Genomic DNA, 12659 nt, shown 5'->3' with positions numbered 1-12659 from the left:
AAAGTCTTCCGAATACTATGATTCATTTTCGTTGATGAATTCGTTATATTTGATAGTATCTATAATTCAGTTATATGAAAATGTGTTTCAAAAGGGAATCTCACTCAGAGAATCATTTGTCAGAGAGAAAGAAGATTGAATGACAAAACATTTATCCCTGAGAGACTGAATATTCAACATTTTCAGATTTTTCTTTCTATTATATATACTGGAATATTGGAATATTAATTTTCAACTGGTATTAATGATATTTCTAAAACAATTGTAGGTAGAATGAAGACAAAATTAAATGATTTGAAATGAAACATTATTTATGAAATGATATTAATTTTATGTTCCGATATATTGACGTCGTGAAATTTGTACTTCTCGTGAATTTGTATCGTTAAAACTTGGAATTTCATAATATATTAGAAAATATATACACATGACATACTATATGTGCATTAGAAAATATACATTATATCACGAAATGTTTTTAATATAATTCGTAAATATATTTATTATAAAAAAAAAACTGAAAGAGGAGAAAACAATAAAGTTTGCCATTATTTATGAACCAAATATATTCAAATTTAATTTATTATCTATACAAATATTTTTTATAGGAAAACTGAACAACAAAAAATGGGAATTTTACTTAGTTAAATTTTATTTATATAATGCATTTTAATACATTAATTACGTTCAATTCTGGACTGGTAGAAAATGATAATTAAATACTTGACAAATTAGATCACAGAACTATGTTACTGAAGTTTGATCAACAGAATGTCGAATACTTTCAGCAGTTGGAACTTATCTTGAAAAAGTTTCCGAATCAATATTGATTGAGAATACTTACAATTTAAGATCTTATTTCCACTTTCAAACTTTTCTACCTTACCTAGGACTTTACGACGTGATAACAGAATGGCAATACTTTGAAAACTATCTTTTTCTATATAGTTATGAAAGCATATGAAATAGGAAATTCAGTGAGAATATGGAAAAACTCAGTGAGAAGATACAAAATTTGTAGATTTCCAATTTAGAATTATAAGTATATTTCCATTGATTCTTAAAAATTTAATGTCACTTTACGATTAGAAACAAACATTTGATTGTAAAATAATTAAGCATGGAAATGTAGTTTTTAAGGCAAATAATATTTTAATATCATGAATATTTCTTAAAAATATATAATACTTTTAAAAAATAATACAGAGTATGTATAACGGGTGGAAAGGAAATATTCAACTCTAAAATCAAATAAAATGACAAAGAATTAATTGATAATTAATTTAAATTTCAAATCTGTTCTTCGATGCAAAATACAAGGAATATCACTTATGTAAGATTTCTAAACAACATAAATTCTGAAAAATCAACATTTTCTATTGTAAAATGTAATTTTACATATATATGTATTTCCATAGATGGAAAACATTTGTATGTATTAAGTGAGTCATATCATTGACGCAACAAGAATACTGACAAGAAAATCTCAATGGAACATGCTTAAATATACACATAGTTTAAAAGTACAAATAATGCAATCGAACTTCTAATACATGGAAACTGTGGAACTCGTATAATTTGTAGAGCAATCTTCAAAAAGTTGAAATATAAACTTTATTTAATATAAACTTTAATTAACCTGAATTATTTATTACATGTTTAACATGCATTTTACTTTTATAATTCAAATCCAAAAGTCCAGTTTCTGCAAGCACAAGTTTATTTCTACAGATAAATCGATGACTCAAACAATCGGTTTTGCAATCACCAATAACGTATATTTGTAGTAATAATATACGCGTTTCGGCAATAACGATAATTCGATGTGAAAGATTAAAAGAATAATTTGAGAAACTATCCCCTTCTCTCCGATTACAAATTGCACAATTAAAATTATATTAATTATAATTATTTATATAAAATTATGAAATAAAATTGAGCTTCATAAAAGGCCTTTGCAAGTCGAATTTCCGTTTGTTAAAACTTGATAAGACAAAATCTTCATAACTTCAAGATTCGATTCTATACACGCACGTGTAACTTATTGTATTTTTTGTTCAGATATCATTTTTATCCTGAATTTTAAATTGCAAAAATTTAAATTGAATTTAAAATTGAGAAATTTAAAGAACCACCGTAACAGAGAAAAGAGTGCTACGCATGCGTTGAGAGATTGATGTTACACCACAGTTTGGCTTTTCTGTGCCAAATATTTATCCTTTGATTTATTTCATTAAAATTTAATCAAAAAGTTCTGAGTCTTTTCGATACGAAAGAAAAAACATTGAATTAAAAGAAAGAGATAATGAAAACAATCGAGTATGTTATTCGGAGCACGTGCTCATTTCCGGGTTCACGTTGCACGAAAAAAAGAAACAGGTTTCTCTTGAAGGATTGAACCAAGCTTTCCGAAAAATCGAGACCTCCTGAATTTGCTACGCGTTCTCGCGTTAAATTAATGAAGAAATTAATCGGAGTGAAGCCGCGCGGTTTCCGCGTTACGGTGTATTACGAGCATAATTACGCAACGCATTCACCGTGCACAAGTAATTGAAATAAATTGAACGAGAGCTTGTTCGAGAAAAATTTTGTTTCCCATGTTCTATTTTATTTTTAATTATTTTATTGTTAATCTGTTCAACTCGAACAGGATTTTAATAGTTGTACGTGTAACTTTTGTTACAAAGTGAGTAATAATATAACAGCTATTGTAAAGCGCAGTTCGTTTAAATGAAAAGCAATGTATCAGAGAAACAAAACGAATTATTTTTTTTTAGTTGAAAATAGCGTGACTTGTTTAGTGGATATTGTAATTGCTAGAATCATTTATTTTAATTTTTAAAGTTATTATAATCTATAGGTTCAATTATAGATTAATATAAATTCTAAAAATTTATTTGTGTGTTTAATAACTAGATGTTCTTTTTTTTTATTTATAATTTTAACTTCAATTCGAGAGTCTTTAAATTAGAAAGATAACTTAAATATAAACCACACGTTTCCATTGTTTCAAGAAAGCTATTTTTAAATAAATTGCTAAATTATTATTAAATAAATAATAATTCTAATCAAAATGTTATAAAGAGTATTTATAATAACAAATGTTATAAAGAGTATTTATAATAACTTTTTATGAGATACTGAATTCACGAGTTTTATGAAATTTTTGTATTAATTTAAAAACTGAGGAAGAAGCCCAGGGTCGATGGAAAAAATCTATCCCATTCTATAAAATACTGACGACCTTGAAATCTCGTTAAAAAAAATAAGATTATAAATCCTTTTTCTGTTCTGAAGAGATTTTTCAGATAATAATAAATAAGACACTGAAGTAACTATTTCCTATGCATAATTGAATATCAGAACACATTAAACATTAACATGAAAATAATTTATTGATACTAACAACTGCATAAATGTCTTGTAGTGAAATAAAATCACCGTTAATTGTATGAAAAATGAAATGTAAATTCCTTGGCAGTAAATTAACATATTCATCGTTAATTTGAATTGGCGCAAAATACAATATGAAATTTATAATAATGGGAATGTTTGATTTAAAGTCGAGGCACGTCTGACAATCAATGGGCAATTCTACAGTAACTGGCCTAGTCTGTTCTGCACGGATCTGAAATATTATTTTCTCATTTACTTTCCTATACATATTGTACCATATCTATTACTTTTTATAATATTGTAGTGTATTATGTTGTACGTATAATTACACTGTTTTATATTATTACATAGTTATATTATATTGTATTATGTGTACATACAGGAAAATGTACGTAATTTTATTTGAAATTATAGTTCCTGAACTATAGTTTGAAGAAAGAAAGTTAAAAGTATGAATGATGAATATCAATGATGAATACATGGATCAGCGAAGACTATTGAACTATAGTCAAATCTACTTCAGAAGCTTCTATATGTAATATATTATACATATGTATAATGTTCTCCAACTATTATACAATAGATTGATATAGAATTACAGACATATATAATAATTCAATATTTGATAAACGAAATGTTAAATTTTAAAACAAAATTTCATTTTAGTGAAATTATATAGAATAATGCAATGATCAATAAATCTATGAGTTATTATTATAATCAGAAATTATTAATGTAATAATTAGAACATAATAACAATTGATGTTATAGATTATACATTTGAATTGTTACTATGTAGATTACGTTACACATATAGTGCAATAAATTATTACTAAGTAAATTTATTACTATTATTATTATACAGACTATATTGTTCACATTTTAATAGACAATAATTTAATTTTAATAGAAAGTATTTCTATTAAAATTAAAGATAGTCTAAGAACACATTTTAATAGAAAATAAATTCAAAGTTAGTCAATCATAAAATTTATCTAAAAATATTCATAAATAAAAATTTATTAATCTTTCAAGTACTCGAACCTGAATGAGGACAAAAATACATTTAATTTTAAATATTTATATTTTGATTCATTCAATATATTGTACTACTGAACTAACAATACTTTAAGATTACTTATACAATACTTCAGTATGAATTAAACAGTCAAAGAATTAATAATTTTAAAAAATATATACGCATACGTGAAATTCAACAACAAAAATATTTCGTCATTCGTTTCTCACGTTTATTGTTTAAAAGCAATCTCCTTTTGTCAATATGTTAAGCTATTGTTCTTCGATTTCACAGTGTACGACCAACAGAATGTAAGCTTGTTCGAAACGAGACGAAATTGCAACACGTGACATGATCGACGGGAATGTTCACTCTGGAAGTGACAGCAAGTGTATCACGTAATGACAACTATAGTCTATTATGCATCTAAAGCAATTGCGTGTCAAGGGGATCTACTAAAGCGATTTACAATAATTAAATGTATTAAATCTAGCGGAATTGTCAACTTTAATAATTGGTGGTTTTAATCTAACAAGTTGGAAGATGGACTTTTCTAGAAACAAAATTTATCTCCGATTTCATTATAGACGTATTTTATCGAATTTTATTGTTGCTAGATAGAATATTAAAGTATAAGAGTGAGTTCACTGGAATATTGGTAAAGAAAGTTTTTCAAGGTAAAATGAAAGAAAAGTTTTCGCAAATTACACAAGCACAAGTCTTTGGAAGAAACTACGTGGAATGAATTAATCATTATTACAAAGTCTTTTTACAATTAATAACTGCAAGAAGGAAATTTATTTATTAACTTCAACAAAAATTACAATACGAAATATCACGAAGTTAATGATCAGTAGCAACAAAATTTTACTATTAAAATTTTCTTCCAATTTTGATAAATAACAAATTAAACTAATGAAATTGAAATTGATTGTAAAAAAGTTCTTTACATAAATTCATATATTGTAAATATAATTAAAAAATAGAATCTCGGTAACAAGTTCATTTTTGAATTAAATGTTACAGCAAGCACTATATCTTGAATAGGTATTTTATCAATGTTTCCACTAAAATATATAAAATAATACATAAAATAATTTTGCATTAAAAATGTATAAAATATTCAATATGGTACATGATACAAATTTCACTTTTTTAGTTCATAAAAATGCACAAACATTTGCAGTTTATTCATTAGAATATCTCATTTCCACTATAACATAATCAGTGTAACAACAATCTGAATTTACCTGATAATGACAATTAATTGATTTGTGATTATTACACAGTATTATGTCTTCAATTCAAATAAAAATTTCTCAATATACTCCTATAAATAAAATTTTCTAATTTAACCATGCAACTGTTGACTAAAAGGTTTCTGATTCGAGTTAATTTCGAATTATTCACATATCGAAATTGTAGATACTAAATATCATCTGATGTTTAGTATGAAATACAGAAAAGAAAATATTTCAAAGAGAAAAAGAAAAGAAAATATTTCAAACTCTCATAATTTTTTGTTTATTTATAGTTACAGAAAATCTGCATCAAAATTGATTTTTAGAAGTTTAATCATTATATGTTATACTCAGCAATTGTAAAATAACAAAACAATTTGAGAATTAAACTGGCATTAAAGAGAAACAACTCTGGTACAGTTTAATAGTGTTTGAGTATCTCAGAAAAACAAGATTAAATACGTATGATAAAATAAAGGGAAAATTCAATTCCTAGAAAATGTATTCTTAAAGTTGTTACTTCTGATTAGTAGTGCAGATAAATATCAAAGGCGACTAGAAATGCTTCTGAACGCATCGTCTTGAAATGCAAGCTTCATGAGGTATTATTATTTATTTATTTATTTGTTCGTCTCCTTTCTGGGAAGACTATGAGAAGAAATTTAATGCTTTCTACTTCAAGTGACGCTGATTGAACCTACCAACGTTTTCTGAGAATGACTCAACCGCTCTTATATTGTACCCTTTACTTTATCCTTCTTTAGAGAACGAATGAACGAAACGGTACTCTGCTTAATGCTCGAGCATGAATAGAAGTTTGGCAATAACGTGAAATTTCCTGCAAGCCTGAAATCTTTGCTTCGTAGACATTAGTAAAAATTGTTACCCACTTTTTTCGTACCAACGTCTGTTGTTTGAGAGATCTCTGTTTGTTGTGTATAATGAGTTTTTCTTTTTTTCTTCTATTGAGAATTTAAAATCAAAGACGAAGGTTTATTTCAAGATAAGTAGATTTTTTCGACGGTTTTAAATTTTTTAAATTTGTCTGAAGAATATCAGATATTTTATTTTGAAATTGAATACAATTTAATTTAGCATTAGATTGCAATTTTTGACACTATCAGACTTCTTATTTAAGTTTAAATATAATTTACGTATAATTTAGTTGATTATAATTTAAATTTCTAGATTGCAAATTTTACGAATAACAATGTAAAATTGACATGTACTAATGCAAGAAGAAAGAGAAGAAAATATTTTTACAATTAATTTGACAGAATGCAAAAATAAGGAACGATGAATTAGTTAGCATTGTTTAACTTTAAAAATTATCGATTACAGGAAAATGTAATTGTCACTGATCGAAAACAGCAGTTTAATGGAAAAAGAGAGAAGATAATCTATTATGAACAGCCCAAAATTTATCGAATATCTCTGAGCGCATTTGAAGCAAAACTAAATCAAACCAATTAATAGATTTTCTACATCTAACAGAGCTCGTGAATTATATAAAGTAAAAGATTAAACATTAGATATTGAAATACACTTTCATTCAAAAATCTATGGACATTTTTTTTTTATTTTTAATATATAGTAATAGTATTTATTGCAGACAAAAAATAAAACTCGATAATATCGTAGACAGTAACATCGTTAAAGCAACATCTCTCTTATAAATCAGTGCCCAAATTTTTCTTATGTTATTGCCTTATATTACTATTTTATTACTGTCTTATATTGTTTGTTATACTGTAGAAATCAATTTATCTCAAGTCCATTCGAATGAAATTATAGTCAGTCCGGTTAATTAAACTCTTGCCAATTGAATCCACTTATCTGAACACGAACTTCTATTATTTGAATGAGAAATCATAGATAGCAGGGAGAATCAGTGAACTCCTATTATATGAATTATTTGTTTTCACCAATGGAATTCAATTGTACCTATTATCCGATCATTATTATTTCTATCTGATATTAATGAGGGAATGATATTAATGATACAATGTATGAGTGTGTGTGCATGTGTGTGTGTGTGAATGACGGGTAATTGTGAAAGATTGGCGAAAATAAAAAAAAAAGAAGATGGAAGTTGTGAAGTGACACGACAATCGACAGCAAACAAAAATTTAAATTGAATTTGTTATTATCTTCTTTATTTCTTATCAATAATGATAAATTACAACATTCTTGAGTGATATCCTATCCTATTGATCGAGCAAATACCTATTTGATCGAGCAAAATTTTCTGTTTATGCAAGATAACGATATAAAATGAGATGACAGAAATTTGCAAGAAAGTTACTTGCAAAAAATAATGCAAATAATAATAAAAAAATTTCCAAAAAGCGTATAAGACTATACAAATTTTTTTATTTATGTTCTATGAATCCTAATGAGCAAGTTTAGTAAAACTACGAGAAGTTTAGTAAAAATTTGATTTTATCTAGTGGAATTATTCGTATAATATGTCTAATAAATAGAATAAAAGAATCTAGTAATACGAATACTTAAATTAGTTGAAATAATAGACGAAAAGTATAATGAGTATGATAAAAGAGAAAACTTTAATATTATTAATCATTATGTAATTATTAATATTTCTATTTCTATTAAATTAAATGGTAGATTCTTTAAAATCTAAGATTTTACAAGACGTAAAATTCAAATTCAGTTTGTATAATGATTTCCCCTGTTTATATAGTGTAGACATATCAACAGGTTACTCATATCTATATACACGATATTCTATAACGTATGAAAAGCAGAGCAGGGAACGAATCATTATGAAAAAGTGAGTCAAAACTGTAGAATAAAATTTTTTCACCTAAGACTTTGTGCTCAAGGAAGTCAAATTTATATATATAGGATTGTGTTTTCAATTTATTTATACGTAAATAAAATATTAGACATAGGCAACGTATAGTAGGTAAATATAGGTCTACATTTTAAAAAATATTCTAACTGACAAACCACTTAAAATTGCTAAAATGTCTCTTTATATATATAATTAATAGGATTGTATTTTCAATTTATTTATACGTAAGTAAAATACTAGACATAGGCAACATGTAGTAGGTAAAATAAATATAATAGGTCTATATTTTAAAAAATGATCTAACTGACAAACCACTTAAAATTGCTAAAATGTCTCTTTATATATATATAAATTATATATATATATATATATATATATATATATATATAATTAATAGGGTTGTGTTTTCAATTTACTTATACGTAAGCAAAATACTAGACATAGGCAACATATAGTAGGTAAAATATTTATAGTAGGTAAATATAGTAGGTCTACATTTTAAAAAATAGTCTAACCGACAAACCACTTAAAATTCCTAAAATGTCTCTTTCTGTATTTCAAATGCTTGAAAACTCTAGCAACTCTATATGACTAAAGTCATACAGACATCTCTTAAAATTCAGATACCTGCAGGCCGAATATTGAAAAAAAATCGCATCACCGGGAGCGATCTGGAATTGTTCCAAAATAACGCGAAACTAGACAGTGTGAAATGGTGGACGGTTCTATCTCGCGGTCGGCGAACATTCGAGGGTGAATCGAACGCTGACGGTGAGTTGTGCCTGTTTGAATCGCTCGAGTCCTTCGGAATCGCACATTCGAGGCAACGCGATTTCCACGCGAATACCACGTTTCACCGTAACCAGGGAGCAGCATATTCGCTTCAGGTTTCAGGAAACTGCGGAAACTTTCGACTTTCCAGCTTGGGAAATATTTGAAGAGGTAGCTGCTTTCACCTGGGCGAAACTCGCGCGCGTACTTATCGCAACGCGTGTTCCATATACGCGAGCAAGGATCCCGAAGGCTGCGGCGAATTTCCTGCTCGGTGTTACTATCACAGTCGGTGTGTGTCCTTCGCTGGCTCGGCACTTTCCAGCTGGAAGATGCAAAGCGATTTCCATGTAACCCGCCGGCGACGAAAGGCACCCGCCCGCAACCGCTGCGATTCTCTTCCATCCAGGCGATTGAATCTGTTTAGTCGAGGAACGTTCGGTTTAATGACGTATAATTCCCTTTTCCGGATCCGGTCGCCAAACGCGTCTCGCGGAAACTTTTCCGCTTGGCTCGTGATACTCGCACACCAATTACCCCACGCTGGCATTTCGATGCGGAGAATTTCACGGTTTCTCCGATTGGATACGCGAATTTTCTCTAACCGATTCAATTCCAATTTTTATCGATAATTTTTCTTTTTTTTTTCAAGTATTGTAAATGAGATTCTAGAAATTTGTTCAATATCCTTTTCAGTCGGAATCTATAACAGCGATAAGAGCGATTCTGATAAAACTGTGTTTCAAGATAAAATTCGGTTTCATAGTTCTGTCTGGAATAAAGTTTCACTTTGTAATATCGATAGAATACAGTTCGAAACAATGTTGAGTAAAGTTGAGTACTATCTAATGAATCTTTCAATTTATGCACAAAAATATTGATATAAAATACGCAGAATAGAGAATATTATAATGCACAGTAGATAAAACAAATTGCTTTCTAGGTTTTAAAATGCATAATAATGAAATAAATGCAAAACAACTGCATTATTTTATGAGATAATTAAAATTCAGTTTAGTTTCAAGAGGACAGTTTTATGTCCTTTTCTTACGAAAGAAGGAGAAAAAAATATAAAAAATCATTCGTCCAGTTAAAAATAATTATTTTTGGTAAAAAAGAAAACTCTCTTTTTTATATTTCTGCATTATTCTTTCTTATCACAAAAGAAACGACAGAATTGTCTTGGCTACGAAATATATTAAATTCCGAAAAATATGTTCACTTACAACATCGTGGACAATATGAAAAGAAAAGAAAATTTCTTAAAGATCATCTTCCGTAAGAAAGGAAGAAAATATTATTGAAACGAATTGGAATATTAAATGTTCCAAGTCGCCCAACCGAACTTTCTCAATTTCTTTCTGCCTTATTACATTCCCGACGTGTTTATTATACACGAAAATCGTATATCATGTATTGTATCGAATGTGTTTCGAACGTATGCGTCGAAGTTGTATTTTCTATCACAGTTCTTCTCTGTCCATGACGTTCGCATACAAACTGACGTTTTGTCAATACTTGCATCTTACTTGGGAATTGTTCAGAAATTTACGTGCAAGTTCTCGGAGAATATCTGATGCAAACTTGATACTGGTTTCAAAGTGACGTACAGTTTTTTCTTTTTTCTTTTCTTGAATATTTTCTAATGCTAGAAAATAACATTAATAGCTTCTAATGTCAGAAGATTAACTCGAATATTTTTAGTATTGAATAATAACAATATTTAACTCTTATTTAACGTAAGTAATAGTAATAATATTTTTCATAGAAATTTAAACAATGATGAATTTTCATATGATTAAGAAATAATTAAATGTAAATATATGTAATTAAATAATAAATTAATGAAAGTAATTTGAATGAAATAAATTTAGATAAAATTAGATAAAAAAATATTCGTATTCTTTATTACAGAAGTGTTTTTCAATCATTTTTAGATTCTCATTTCTCCGATGCAAAATTCATACTTCATTGGCAATTTTTTAATATTGAATTAAATATACAATTAATTATAATATTACGTACTGGTTTCTGTTTCTTAAACAATATATATATCAAATTTTTTTAAAACATTTAAAAATAACTCCATTTCTTCATAAAACATATATTCTCCTTTTGAATATACGTCGATATTATTATATGTTAAACAGTCCATATAAGATTTCTTTGCATATACTACACACCACATTTAGAATTCAAGTGAAATGAATCGTATTATGGAAATTGAACAATTCATATGCAAGAGATCCCTGTTATTGTTTGAAGATATTAATATTGCATTTATCTTGATGGAGTTATGCTTTCTCTCTCGACCTTAATACTTTTCTGATTGTACTGGTCAATAAACACGAGGTCATGGATTTTACAATTTTTTACATCTGAAGAGGAAGATTAAATCGAAAGATTCGTCAACTGTACAGATTATTTAATTATTTAATAAATTGTATTTATATGAGACAATGAACTAAGAAACAGTATTACTAGATAAGAAAATCTAAGATCAATGCTGCAGTAATTTCAAAGTTGCTCTCCAAAAAAATATTGTACAGTGAAAATTAAAACGGATGCATAAAACCGTCAATGTAAATTCGTAAATGATTTGTATGTATAGGTGCACCATCTTGAAGAGAAGCTTCCAAACAACGGCTCACTTTTCTCTTCGGGTTCTCTTCTTCGGGGGTAATGCATGCAAAACAGAAGCCACTTTAAGACAGGAGGGTGATAATCGAGAATGGTAAGTTGTTGTTTTATATTGCACAGTAAAACGGGAGTATGAGAGAGACGAGAAATCGAGACCATGCTGCGTAAAAGCGAGATCGTCCTTTTCTTTTTTTCCTCCCCAGTAACTTCCTTTATATTCGAAAGCAGGAATACTACCTCTTTATAAGCATAGCCACCTCAAAAAACGAATAAATCGAGGAGGATTAAAATGCCGAAAAAGAGAAACGAGAGGTTACAAAAAGTGAAATAAATAAATGAACGAACATGAAATGAATAAATTACTGCATCCACGGTGTTTTCTTTTTCTTTTCTCGTTTTTCTCCGTTTGCAGAATTGTTAACGTAGACGTAATAATACTTTCAGCGTGTGCTCGTTTCAGAAAACTGAAGAAATTAGTACATGCATATACATTTTCACTGAAAAGTCTTCGGGCTTTTTATTTTTAATATTCAGCATAATTGTTTGCACTTTACAATGAAATGGATAATGTGTTAGCACTTTACAGTTTCATTGTCGTATAAAGTGTTAATTTTTAATTGATAATTAATTTAATTTAAATTTTTAGCGTCAACTATACAATAATATAAACGCATAATAATACAAAATAATTTGTCCCAAGACTTTCGAGTGAGGATATGTTTCATAAAAATGATCGTAATGACAATAAAAATTATTTAGAACTATAATATTATTT

The 12659-nt window shown here is 27.8% G+C and overlaps 1 long non-coding RNA gene across 2 annotated transcripts in view; it reads left to right on the top strand.

Moving 5' to 3' along the window:
* The window catches only part of LOC122534021, a 71117-nt gene that overhangs the window by 30425 nt on the left and 28033 nt on the right, over positions 1–12659 (top strand). For both annotated transcript variants that reach the window (XR_006307821.1, XR_006307820.1), the window contains exon 2: positions 11856–11978. This is a non-coding gene — a long non-coding RNA (uncharacterized LOC122534021). The remainder of the gene's footprint in view (positions 1–11855; positions 11979–12659) is intronic.

This window comes from Frieseomelitta varia, unplaced genomic scaffold, assembly GCF_011392965.1.
Source record: "Frieseomelitta varia isolate USP_RPSP 00005682 unplaced genomic scaffold, Fvar_1.2 scaffold_567, whole genome shotgun sequence".
Lineage (NCBI taxonomy): Eukaryota > Metazoa > Arthropoda > Insecta > Hymenoptera > Apidae > Frieseomelitta > Frieseomelitta varia.
This window is presented reverse-complemented; position numbering and strand designations above follow the sequence as displayed.